This window comes from Lactuca serriola, chromosome 5 (genome assembly GCF_051521515.1).
Source record: "Lactuca serriola cultivar US96UC23 chromosome 5, Lser_US96UC23_V15, whole genome shotgun sequence".
Classification (NCBI taxonomy): Eukaryota; Viridiplantae; Streptophyta; class Magnoliopsida; order Asterales; family Asteraceae; genus Lactuca; species Lactuca serriola.
In genome coordinates, this window is record NC_136412.1 from 32,238,953 (window position 1) to 32,249,436 (window position 10,484).

Sequence of the window (10,484 nt, forward strand, 5' to 3'; positions counted from 1 at the left end):
GCCTAGGATTGTTTTCTATTATATTGATGCTATTGTGTTCTTTTCAAAGGTGAAAATTTGTAATTATGGACTCTGACTACTCGACTCAACGAGTCCTATGATTGGACTCGATGAGTTGGATAATTAGATAATGAACTCGACGAGTCCATTGGCAGACTTGGCGAGTTGGATCATCAGATGGCAGTTTTCGTGAGTTTTGGCCAGAATTGGACTAGGATCATTACCATAAACTGTTTTGTATCATTAAAAATGTTTTTTCTGATATGGTAGTGATTTTCCTAATCTAACTAAAGGACAAGTATCAAATTTTAAGATAATAAGTTGATTATTTGTATTATTTGATGTGAATTGCCTTGCTAAATGAGTCAGATTAGGTCAACTTGATGAATAACAAATTATATGATAATTGAATATGTTATAATTGATCTAAATTGTTCATGAAGAGAGTTTCATAATTTTTTCTCAAGTTATGAAATATGAAAAGTCTCATTCATGAACATTAAAAATCATAAGTTATACCAAAAGTTTTGAAGGGTTACAAAACTTGCCCTCAAGTTTTGGAATTTGTAAAGTCTCACTTATGAAACATTTAATACCAAACGTTAGAATCTTTAAAGTTTAAAATTTAACCCTTATACAATTATAATATTAAAAGTTAATACTTACTATATATATATATATATACATATATATATATATATATATATATATATATATATATATATATATATATATATAAAAGACAAGTAAGTCCCATCGTTAGTATGTCTCATTCACGAAGTCGGTCTACAAGGTGGGTAAAACGATACTGCCTATAAAATGGTGGTTTAATAGGTGTCCACTCTCACCCACCGCTTCCTTGACTGGTGGAGGGTCGTTAGCCGAACGGGTAGGATATGACATAAATTCTCATTAATAAGTATAATGAAATTATAAAGTAACTAAACTTTTATAAATTCACAATCTTAGTTACTTTAGGAAAAATGTGAAAATGGTGTTATTCCACGAAATTGCACTTTGCACCTTGCCACGTCGTTAGTGGAGCATGTGTGGTTAACCGACACACTAGTTTGGGACTAACAAGGGTGGTAAAGGGTAGCTTGATGTTTGTCATAGATCAATGGAGCATGTGTGGTTAACCGACACATTGATTAGGTGATAAGTAACATCAAGAGTACCAAGCAATTTATATGGTTATTCACACCTTGTTTGTGATCCTCGGTATCCCAGTCACAAAATTGAAGAGCATAATCGAGATTTAAACATGCCATTGAAAAGTTCAATGAATCTCAAAGAATCTAGGAATTTCAATTCATTTAAAACTTAATAATCAATATTGTTTTTCATGGTGGAAATTGGTAAATCGTCATTTACCTACCTTCAAATATTTTGCAATTGGATTATGGCATCCCTCTTCCGAATTGTAGAATATTGTGTTGGTCCTAGCCTTAATATTTAATTTGGGTGTTATATTAAGGATGCTTGTCTAGTCTAGACTTGTTCTTTTTCCTTTTCAAATGTCTATCGCAAACAATGCTTCAGGCTCCAACCCTTCTAGCTTATTCCCCCTCATGAACTTGGTTGGTAGAACTATCTTGAATGAGTCAAAATTTAACGATTGGATTCGAAACATTCGTGTGGCCCTTCTCTACGGGGACAAAGAATATGTCCTCAATAAATAACTGAAGGAGATTGATGACCAAACTGCTACTCCCGAGCAAATTGAGGAATACAGGGTTCATGAGAGGGACACGACAAAAGTGTCATGCATTATGATTGCTACCATGACTAATGAGCTTGAAAAGTCCTATGAGGACTTCTGGCCCTTTGAGATACACCAAGATTTGATGGAAAGGTACCATCAAAGTGCTCAGAAGGAAAGGTATGAGATCATTGCCTCCATGATTACAACCAAAATGAAGGATGGAGAGTCCATCACAGCCCACTTGCAAAAGATGCAAAGGTTTATGGACCGCTTACTGAAGTTGAATGTGAACTTCGATGAAGAGTTGGCCATTGATATTATACTACATTCTTTGTCTCCTTGTTATGATCAATTTCATACGACTTATCATATGAACAAGGAGGAGTTTACTCTAAGCAAGCTTCAAGGCCTACTAAGAACTGCAGAAAGTAATTTGAAAGGCAAAGTCATTGTACCCGCTGCTACTGCTGCTGCCCTGTTTTGGCAATTGGATTTGGGAAGGGAAAGAAGAGGAAGGCTCCTTCAAAGAGCCATAAGGGAAAGTCCCATTATGGATACTCTTCTAATGGAACCAATGGTGGTCCTGCTAAACCCTTTACCAATCCAAAGGAAGGAGAGTGCTTCCATTGTCACGAAAAAGGGCATTGGAAACGAAGCTGCCCCAAATACTTATAGGATATTAAGGATGGGAAGATAAAGCCCACCTTCGCAGGTATTTACACTATTCTATCTAATAGCTTATCACATGCTAATTCTTGGGTCCTTGATACAGGTTATGGATTTCACATTTGATCTGATTTTTAGGGACTAAAAGAAAGTAGGGATGTGGAGCACGAGAAGATAAACTTAATCATGGAGAATAGGAAAGTGTCGCCTATCACCAGGATTGAATTTTATTCTTTATTGCTTAGTAGTGGGTTAAATTTAGATTTGATTAATTGTTGCTACTCGTCAGATATGGCGAGAAACATTATTTCTTTTCATGGTTTTTATAAACAAGGTTTTAGATTTTCATTTCATAATGAAATTGGTTCTATTAATGCTTTCTATAATGGTGTATTTTATTTTAAAGCATTGCCTTGTAATGATATATATGAAATTGTGATGGTTTTAGATCACTTAGGAAATAATGTGCTGAACATTGATTCATCCAATGGCTTGGACAAGGCATTCTTATCGCATTGTCGTCTTGGACATGTCAACAAGAAGCGCATATCCCAACTCCAAAAGGATGGAGTCTTGGAGTCATTTGTCTTCAAGTCGGATGACACTTGCAAATCTTGTTTGCTTGGAAATATGACCAAGTCACCCTTCACTTGTACTTGTGGAAAGGGTGAAGTTCTGTTGGATCTTGTACATGTGTGGACCCTTCAGATCTGCCACAAGGGATGCTAACCGCTTCTATGTGACTTTTACTGATGATTACAGTAGATATGGCAATATCTACTTAATCAAGCATAAGTTAGAAAACTTTGAAAAGTTCAAAGAGTTTAAGCAAGAAGTGGAGAATCAGCTGGGCAGGAAGATAAAGATGCTCAGATCCGATTGAGGTAGTGAGTATCTTAGTATCAAGTTTCATGAATGTCTTAAGGAATGTGGAATTGTTTCACAGTTGATGCCACCTAGGACACCACAATTGAATGTTGTGGCTGAGAGGTGCAATCGAACCTTGTCGGACATGGTTCGTTCCATTATGAGTCGAGCTTCATTACCTATCTCATTCTGGGGGTATGCCTTACAGACTACCGCCACTATTCTTAATCTAGTCCCAACAAAAAAGGTTGCCAAAACACCTCACGAGATGTGGACAGGGAAGGTTCCCTCGTTAGCACATATCAATGTTTGGGGTTGCGAGGCTTTCTTAATACGAGAGATTCACGACAAGATCAAACATTGTAGTGAGCGATGTATTTTCATTGGCTACCTGAAGAAGTCCTTTAGGTATCTCTTCTACATACCAAGTGACAATGTTGTCTTCGTTGCGAGGAGAGGGGTTTTTTGAGAGAGAGAGAGAGAGAGAGAGCGAGAGAGAACTCATATACCAAAGGAAACTGGGAGGAAAATTAACCTTGAGCTTCAAGAGTTAAGTGATGAAAGAACCTAAACCACTTGCGCTCAACCCGAGGAGGAAACTCCTGTTGAACTGATTGACGAGTCCGTACCTATGAGATGTTCCAGTAGAGTTAGTGTCCCATCTGTGTTATATGGTTTTCATATAACAACTGAAGGTGATACGTTTATCAATGATAGTACATTAATAAATTTGGATGAACCTAATAACTACAAGGAAGCCATGGTAGGCCCTAAGTCTGCAAAATGGAAGGAGGCGTTGGACAGCGAGATTCAGTCCATGTAAGACAATCAAGTTTGGAACTTGGTTGACAATGTGCCAGGCCGCAAGACAATTGGGTGCAAATGGATATCCAAGAAGAAGACCGACATGGATGGGAAAGTAGCACATATAAGGTACGACTAGTTGCGAAGGGCTTTACTCAAACTCATGGAGTTGACTATGATGAGGCCTTCTCACTAGTAGCGAAGATTAAATCTATAAGGGTTATGTTAGCCATAGCTGCGTATCATGATTATGAAACATGGAAAATGGATGTGAAAACCACTTTCCATAATGGAAAGTTGGCTGAAGATGTTTACATGTGTCAGCCAGAAGGTTTTGTCAATGCAAAGTACCCTAATAGAGTGTGGATTTTCTTAAAACAAGCATCTCGAAGATGGAATCTTTGTTTTGATGAGAAAGTAAAAGAGTTTGGATTTTCAAGAAGCGAGGATGAGTCCTATGTATTGTCAAAGCTAGTGGGAGTATAGTTTGCTTTCTGGTATTGTATGTAGATGACATACTACTCATAGGAAACGACATCCCAACCTTGCAGGAGGTGAAGTCCTGGCTTGGGAAGTGTTTCGCTATGAAGGACCTTAGGGAAGCTGCTTACATTCTAGGGATAAGGATATTGAGAAACAGGAGTTAAAGACTAATATGACTTAGTCAAAGTACCTACTTGGATAAGGTGTTGAAACGTTTCAACATGGAGAATTCCAAGAAAGGTGACTTACCTGTCTAGAGCAATACCAAACTAAGCAAGGCTCAAAGTCCGAGAACTGATGAAAAGATAGCATATATGAGTCAAGTACCATATGCCTAAGTAAGAGTGATAACTTGAGAGTGACAGGGTATTGTGACACCGATTTTCATACTGACAAATATAATTTGTGCTCTCAGTCGGGTTGGCTGTTTACCCTAAATGGAGGTGCAGTAACATGGAAAAGTTCCAAGCAGGAGACTGTAGCTGATTCAACGTGAAAATCAGAGTACATAGCAGCGAGCGAATCATCGAAAGAGGCGATTTGGTTGAAAAACTTCATCGGAGACCTTGGAGTTGTACCATCCATAAAGGAGCATGTGGAGATTTTTTGTGATAATGAAGGAGTGGTCACCTTAACCAAAGAACCGAGAGATCATGGAAGATCCAGGCATATCGACAGAAAATACCACTTCATAAGACATCGAGTAGAAGAAGGACTCCTCGTAGTAAAGAGGGTATCATAAGAGGATAACCTAGCAGACCCCCTTATGAAGGGATTGAGTATGGTTAAGCACTTGCAGCATGCTAAGAGTATCGGGCTGAAGGAGGATATTAGTTTTAGTGATTAGATAAATATTTAGAAACTTGTAATAGCTAAAATGTAATTGACATTTGATGATTGAATAAAATGAGTTTTATTTATAAGTAAAGTTAATGTATTGTGTCAATCGTTTACTATTGTTTCACTTTTGCATGTTTTGAATTCTAGAATAATAAGATTATTCAAACTATCCATAGTCGATCATACTTTGGAAGTAGGTTATTAGGCTAGACTGTCATGAATTGGCTTGTATATTGTCTAAGTTGTTAGACATAGCAAAAGTATGCTACAACATTCATGAGTGCTCTTGAAATAAGATTTGAGTATTGGATGAAACCCACACTCACCTGAATCACTTCATGTAATTCATCACGAGTGATTGTGAGACGATAATATCGTATATTCTTCAAACCAAGATATATGAGTCGTTATCTACGAGTTGGTTGCGCATTGGTGGTAAGAAAACGCATCAGTAACTTGATGTTATAAAACGTAATGTTTTGCATGATTTAACCACTAGTTAGGACAAGCATATAAGTCAAAGTTTATCTGTTCCTTTTATCCTAAGAGGATTAAAAGCGACATCTTGGGCCCCTCGATGATTTTGTTTTGGCTGACGTGTTGGGCCCGGTCAGGACTCAATTGATGTGTTCAATTAAGTTCTATGTCAAACAAATCAGAAATCGGGAAACAAACTGTAGGACAATAAGTATGACCATGTTCCATGTATTTTTCCGCATGATATCTTTAAGAACAAAGGATTGTATGATACCTTATCTAAAGGACACATCACTAACTAGGTCAGAATTTTACAGTGGCTTTTGAGTGCTACGATTGCCTATCGGATTATGAAGTTGCATTGGCAGTTATAATTATTGGACTTATCCAAGTAGGAGACTGTTGGATTAGGTGTTTAATCCCATAACTATAATTGGTATGTACTTGACCCGATAGTACTATGGTCCTTTTGGGTTGCCCTCACAAGAGCAATTTGATAGGATGGACTTTTGAGGAAGAGGTTATTTGTGATTTATTAATATATTATAAGTATAATATATTAATTGAGAAATCATATTATTTAATTAGTATTGATCAAGAATTGATTTGGAATTAATTTAGTGATCAAAAGAGATAGATTAAATTTACGGGGACTGATTAAGTAAATGAGTAATACTTGTAGTATGGGCTAATGATCCATGGTTGATTAGGATTGGCTAAACCTATATGATAGTACATGAAGGTTTAAACCCAAAGGGCCTATGAAATATGAAGGGTCTTGGTGAATTAGGGTTTGCATGGATGTAATCCTAGTCTTTCCCACACTATAAAAGCATCCCCTTAACCCCTAAAATCGGCCCAAGCATTCTTGAGAAGAAACATAACCGATTGTAGTGCTATCTAGCCTTTCCTCATAAGCCTCCTCTTGCATTTGGTGTTTGTGACACATTAGAGGCATCACATTTGAGGTGCTAAAGCTTTTAAAGGCCAAGAACTACGAGATACATCAACAGGTATTCATCTAACTTGGTTTTATGTTGCATATCTTCAATTTCATTGTAACATCCACGTTCCCAGGTATATTATTTTATTCATTTATTTTGGGGTTTGTGGAGGGACTCGACGAGTTGGTGCTTAGACTCGCCGAGTAGGGTCGCGGATTCTTATCTGGGTTAATGACCGGACTCGGCGAGTTCATGGGTGGACTCGGCGAGTCCTCACTGTTTTACGAAACCCTAATTTCTTGAGTTTGGGACCTATTTAAAGGCCCTTATGGCTGTCAATTACGACTACCAAACCCCAGAGAGAAACCGTAAGAGAGCTAGAGCATTTGTGAGGGAGAAGGTGCCATTTTGATCCTTGTGTTGGTGTTATTGCAAGAAGAAGGTAACCAGGGCAAGGGGCTGGGGGGGGCTGAAGAGGGTGCTATTCTGTAAAGTTCAGAGCCAGAGACATCATTCTTGAGGTATTGATTCGACCCTTCTTCAGTTTTGGTGAGTATCTTTGGATTTAGGGTTTTCTAGACCCTTTATAGACTAGATTTGGTGAACATTTGTGTTAGGGTGCAAAGTAAAATTGACCCAACTTCGCAAGTTTGAAGAACATGCAGAAATTTTCGAAAACAGTCCCTGCAAGTTTCAGCAAGTGACAATTTCTACCCGGATTTTGAAAAATCTTGCAACTTTCACCCAAAAAGTCAAAATTTTTCATAAATTGGAAATTTTTGTGGCTTTTTCGTGATTGTTTTTCCGTGCAAGATTTTTGGTGATTCATTTTTGGTACACATCAAGGGGGAGTATCGTGAAGTTTATTCCTCGGGCGCTTCTCATCCTTAGTGGGTTTTATAATCATTTTTTGATTATAAAAAGCGGGAGAAATGATGGGTATTCGAAGCTTCTCGGGTTTGTCGAATATTCATTTGCGGATTTGAAGACCGGTGTTACTTCGAGGGAGAGTTTGGTCTTGATCGCGCTAGCTCGTTGGAAATTAAAGTCGGACATCCAATCCTAACTTTGAGGGGGAGAATGTTAGGGTGCAAAGTCATGCTTGGATGTAATGTTTTAGGATTTCCTCTTTGTATGTGTAAATAGGTCGAGTCTTTTCCTATAAATAGGAAGTGAGTGACTCCCATTATGTAAGAGTCCATTTTGGAGTGTTAGACTAGAGAGAGAATTTGTATACAAGACCCATTTGTATAATCTTTCTAGATCTAATAAGAGCTTACAAAGATTTATTTACTCCTTGTGTTCTTGAATTTGTATGATGAATCACTAGATCTTTCTAATTCCGCACATGCCATCATAATCAACACCACTACAATTTGGCCCCTTCTCGTGTTAATGCTTTGGATCTGGATCCAAAGAGGTCCAGAGACCTTAACCCTCTGAGCTTTATGTGTATTAATGGAAGGAATGAGACTAGGATGTCATATTAGGGGTCATTTCTTCAAATAGAGTTCTTGAGCCCTTGCATGAGCACCAAGATCAGAACTTTACATGATTAGTATGCTTGGGAAGGCCAAATTTATAGATTGGAGGAATGGATCTGACCTCAGGAGGTCATTTCAGTTTGAGGAGGGCATGAACTCGTCGAGTCCAAGATAATAACACAGTTGGTGACCCGCTGAGTTGAGGAACGATTCAGTGAGTCAGAAGGGAACTAGAGGACTTGGTCCACGACTGGACTCGCCGAGTCAAGAGTCTGACTCGACGAGTTGGGGCGAGTTGTCCCGCGATTCGCGATCAGTGTTGATTTGATGAGTGGAGGGTTGACTCAGTGAGTCAAGTGAGGACCAGGAGCGTGAAGGACATGCATGGACTCGCCGAGTCACATTGGTGCACTCGACGAGTCTGGTCAAGGTTGACACTTGACTTCGTTGACTTTGGGGGTTTAGTCAATGATTGGACATTAGAGTCAAGAGAGGGGTAAAATGGTCTTTTACCCTTCTGTGAGTGCCAAGAGAGGGTTGAGTCTAGTCTCGAGAGTTATATTCATGAGAGTATTTGCCTTATGTGTTAGGCGGTGGCAAGTTCGAAGTTCAAGTGTGAGGATATCTGCTTTCTGCTTGCCAGGTGAGTCTTCTCACTATACTTTACCTATAGTGGTAACAGAGTCATGTGACAGAGTTATTATATGCTATCTATGTAATGTGTGACACTGCATTATTTCTATGTGATTTATGCTGTGTGTATATATCAGAGTTAGGATCAGAAGGTCCACTGAGCTAGGACCAGAGGGTTCGTAGAGTTAGGGCCCAAGGGCCCACAGAGTTATAGCCTCAAGTGGCTAATATGTGTTATATGTGGTAGTTTTAGAATTATGTGCCAGTGTATTTGTATGCTATTTATGTGTTGAGATTTATTGTGATATGTGATTTGCATGATTCAGAGTTATCAGAGTTAGGACCTTTGGGTCCATAGAGTTAGGGCCAGAGGGCCCTCAGAGAGGTGGGACTGGAGGGTCCCACTGAGACACACTGACCAGAGGGTCAATAGAGATTATAGCCTCGAGTGGCTAATATGTGTTAGAGTGGTATTTTGGGGAACTCACTAAGCTTCGTGCTTACAGTGTTTTGTGTTATGTTTTTCAGGTTTTCTTCGGATCATGGGACGGCACCGGCTCGATTGTACACACCTGGGGAAGCGTTTGTTTTAGGGATCCTGGTTTATTAAGTGGTTGAACAAAAGAGTCATGTATTGTAATTTAAACATAAAAATGAGATTTTTGTGAAAAGTGTTAAAGAGATAAGCGATTTTAAATGAATTTTTTTTTTTAAATCTTGGTGTTACAAGTTGGTATCAGAGCCTTGGTTTGAGGGATTCGGATGCACCTTCGGGTAAATCTGGCCTCAAACAGAGGGAGTAAGAAAAGTTTTCAAAGAAATGATTTCCTAAAAGTGAATAAGAGTTCAAAGGGAAAGCGAGAAAGAGCAATGTGTACAATCAGCCAGAGCCCGAACGATGATTTCCCAAAATACCCTTACTTTTGTGTTATGAGATATTTATGATGCACTTTATGAGATATTATGCATGCTAGAGACAGGCTATGTACTTCATATGTTAGGACTAGAGTGGCCTAATTTGTGATGCCTTAGCCTAGGAATTGTTGTTATATGTGATGTGCTTTTGAGTATGTGATGCGTGAGAATATTCAGTTGGAATCCTTTTAGGGGATTTGAGTAGAGTATTCTAGGGGAGATGCCTAGATGAATACCGTGGTGCTTATCGAAAGAATAGTTAGAACCCACGAGGGGTAGAGTTGCAGAGTTCGGTGGTGCTTACGAGGATGGGCAGAGCAAGCGGAGTTATCACCCAGAGTGAGTTCTATGTACTCTTCGATGCCCGAATGCTGCTTGCTTCATGCTTTGTGGAACTCTTGATGATGGGAGTCAGCTACCAAGTGAATATGACGATATTTAGGAGGTAGATGGCTGGCATCATTAGGAGCTCTTCAGCAGCTGATGGCGGAGAAGTGGGAGGACCAAGGAAGAGCCTAGGGAGTAACCTTAGCCAGATGAGTACGCTGGCGGAGTAGAGCATTTCGCTGAGGAGCGAGCACCCGTAGAGGAAGTAGTGAACGAGAAGGTTGCACAGCTACTTAAGAGCTCTGGGATGGTCCGTGTGGAAAGTATGGGTAGATGTGG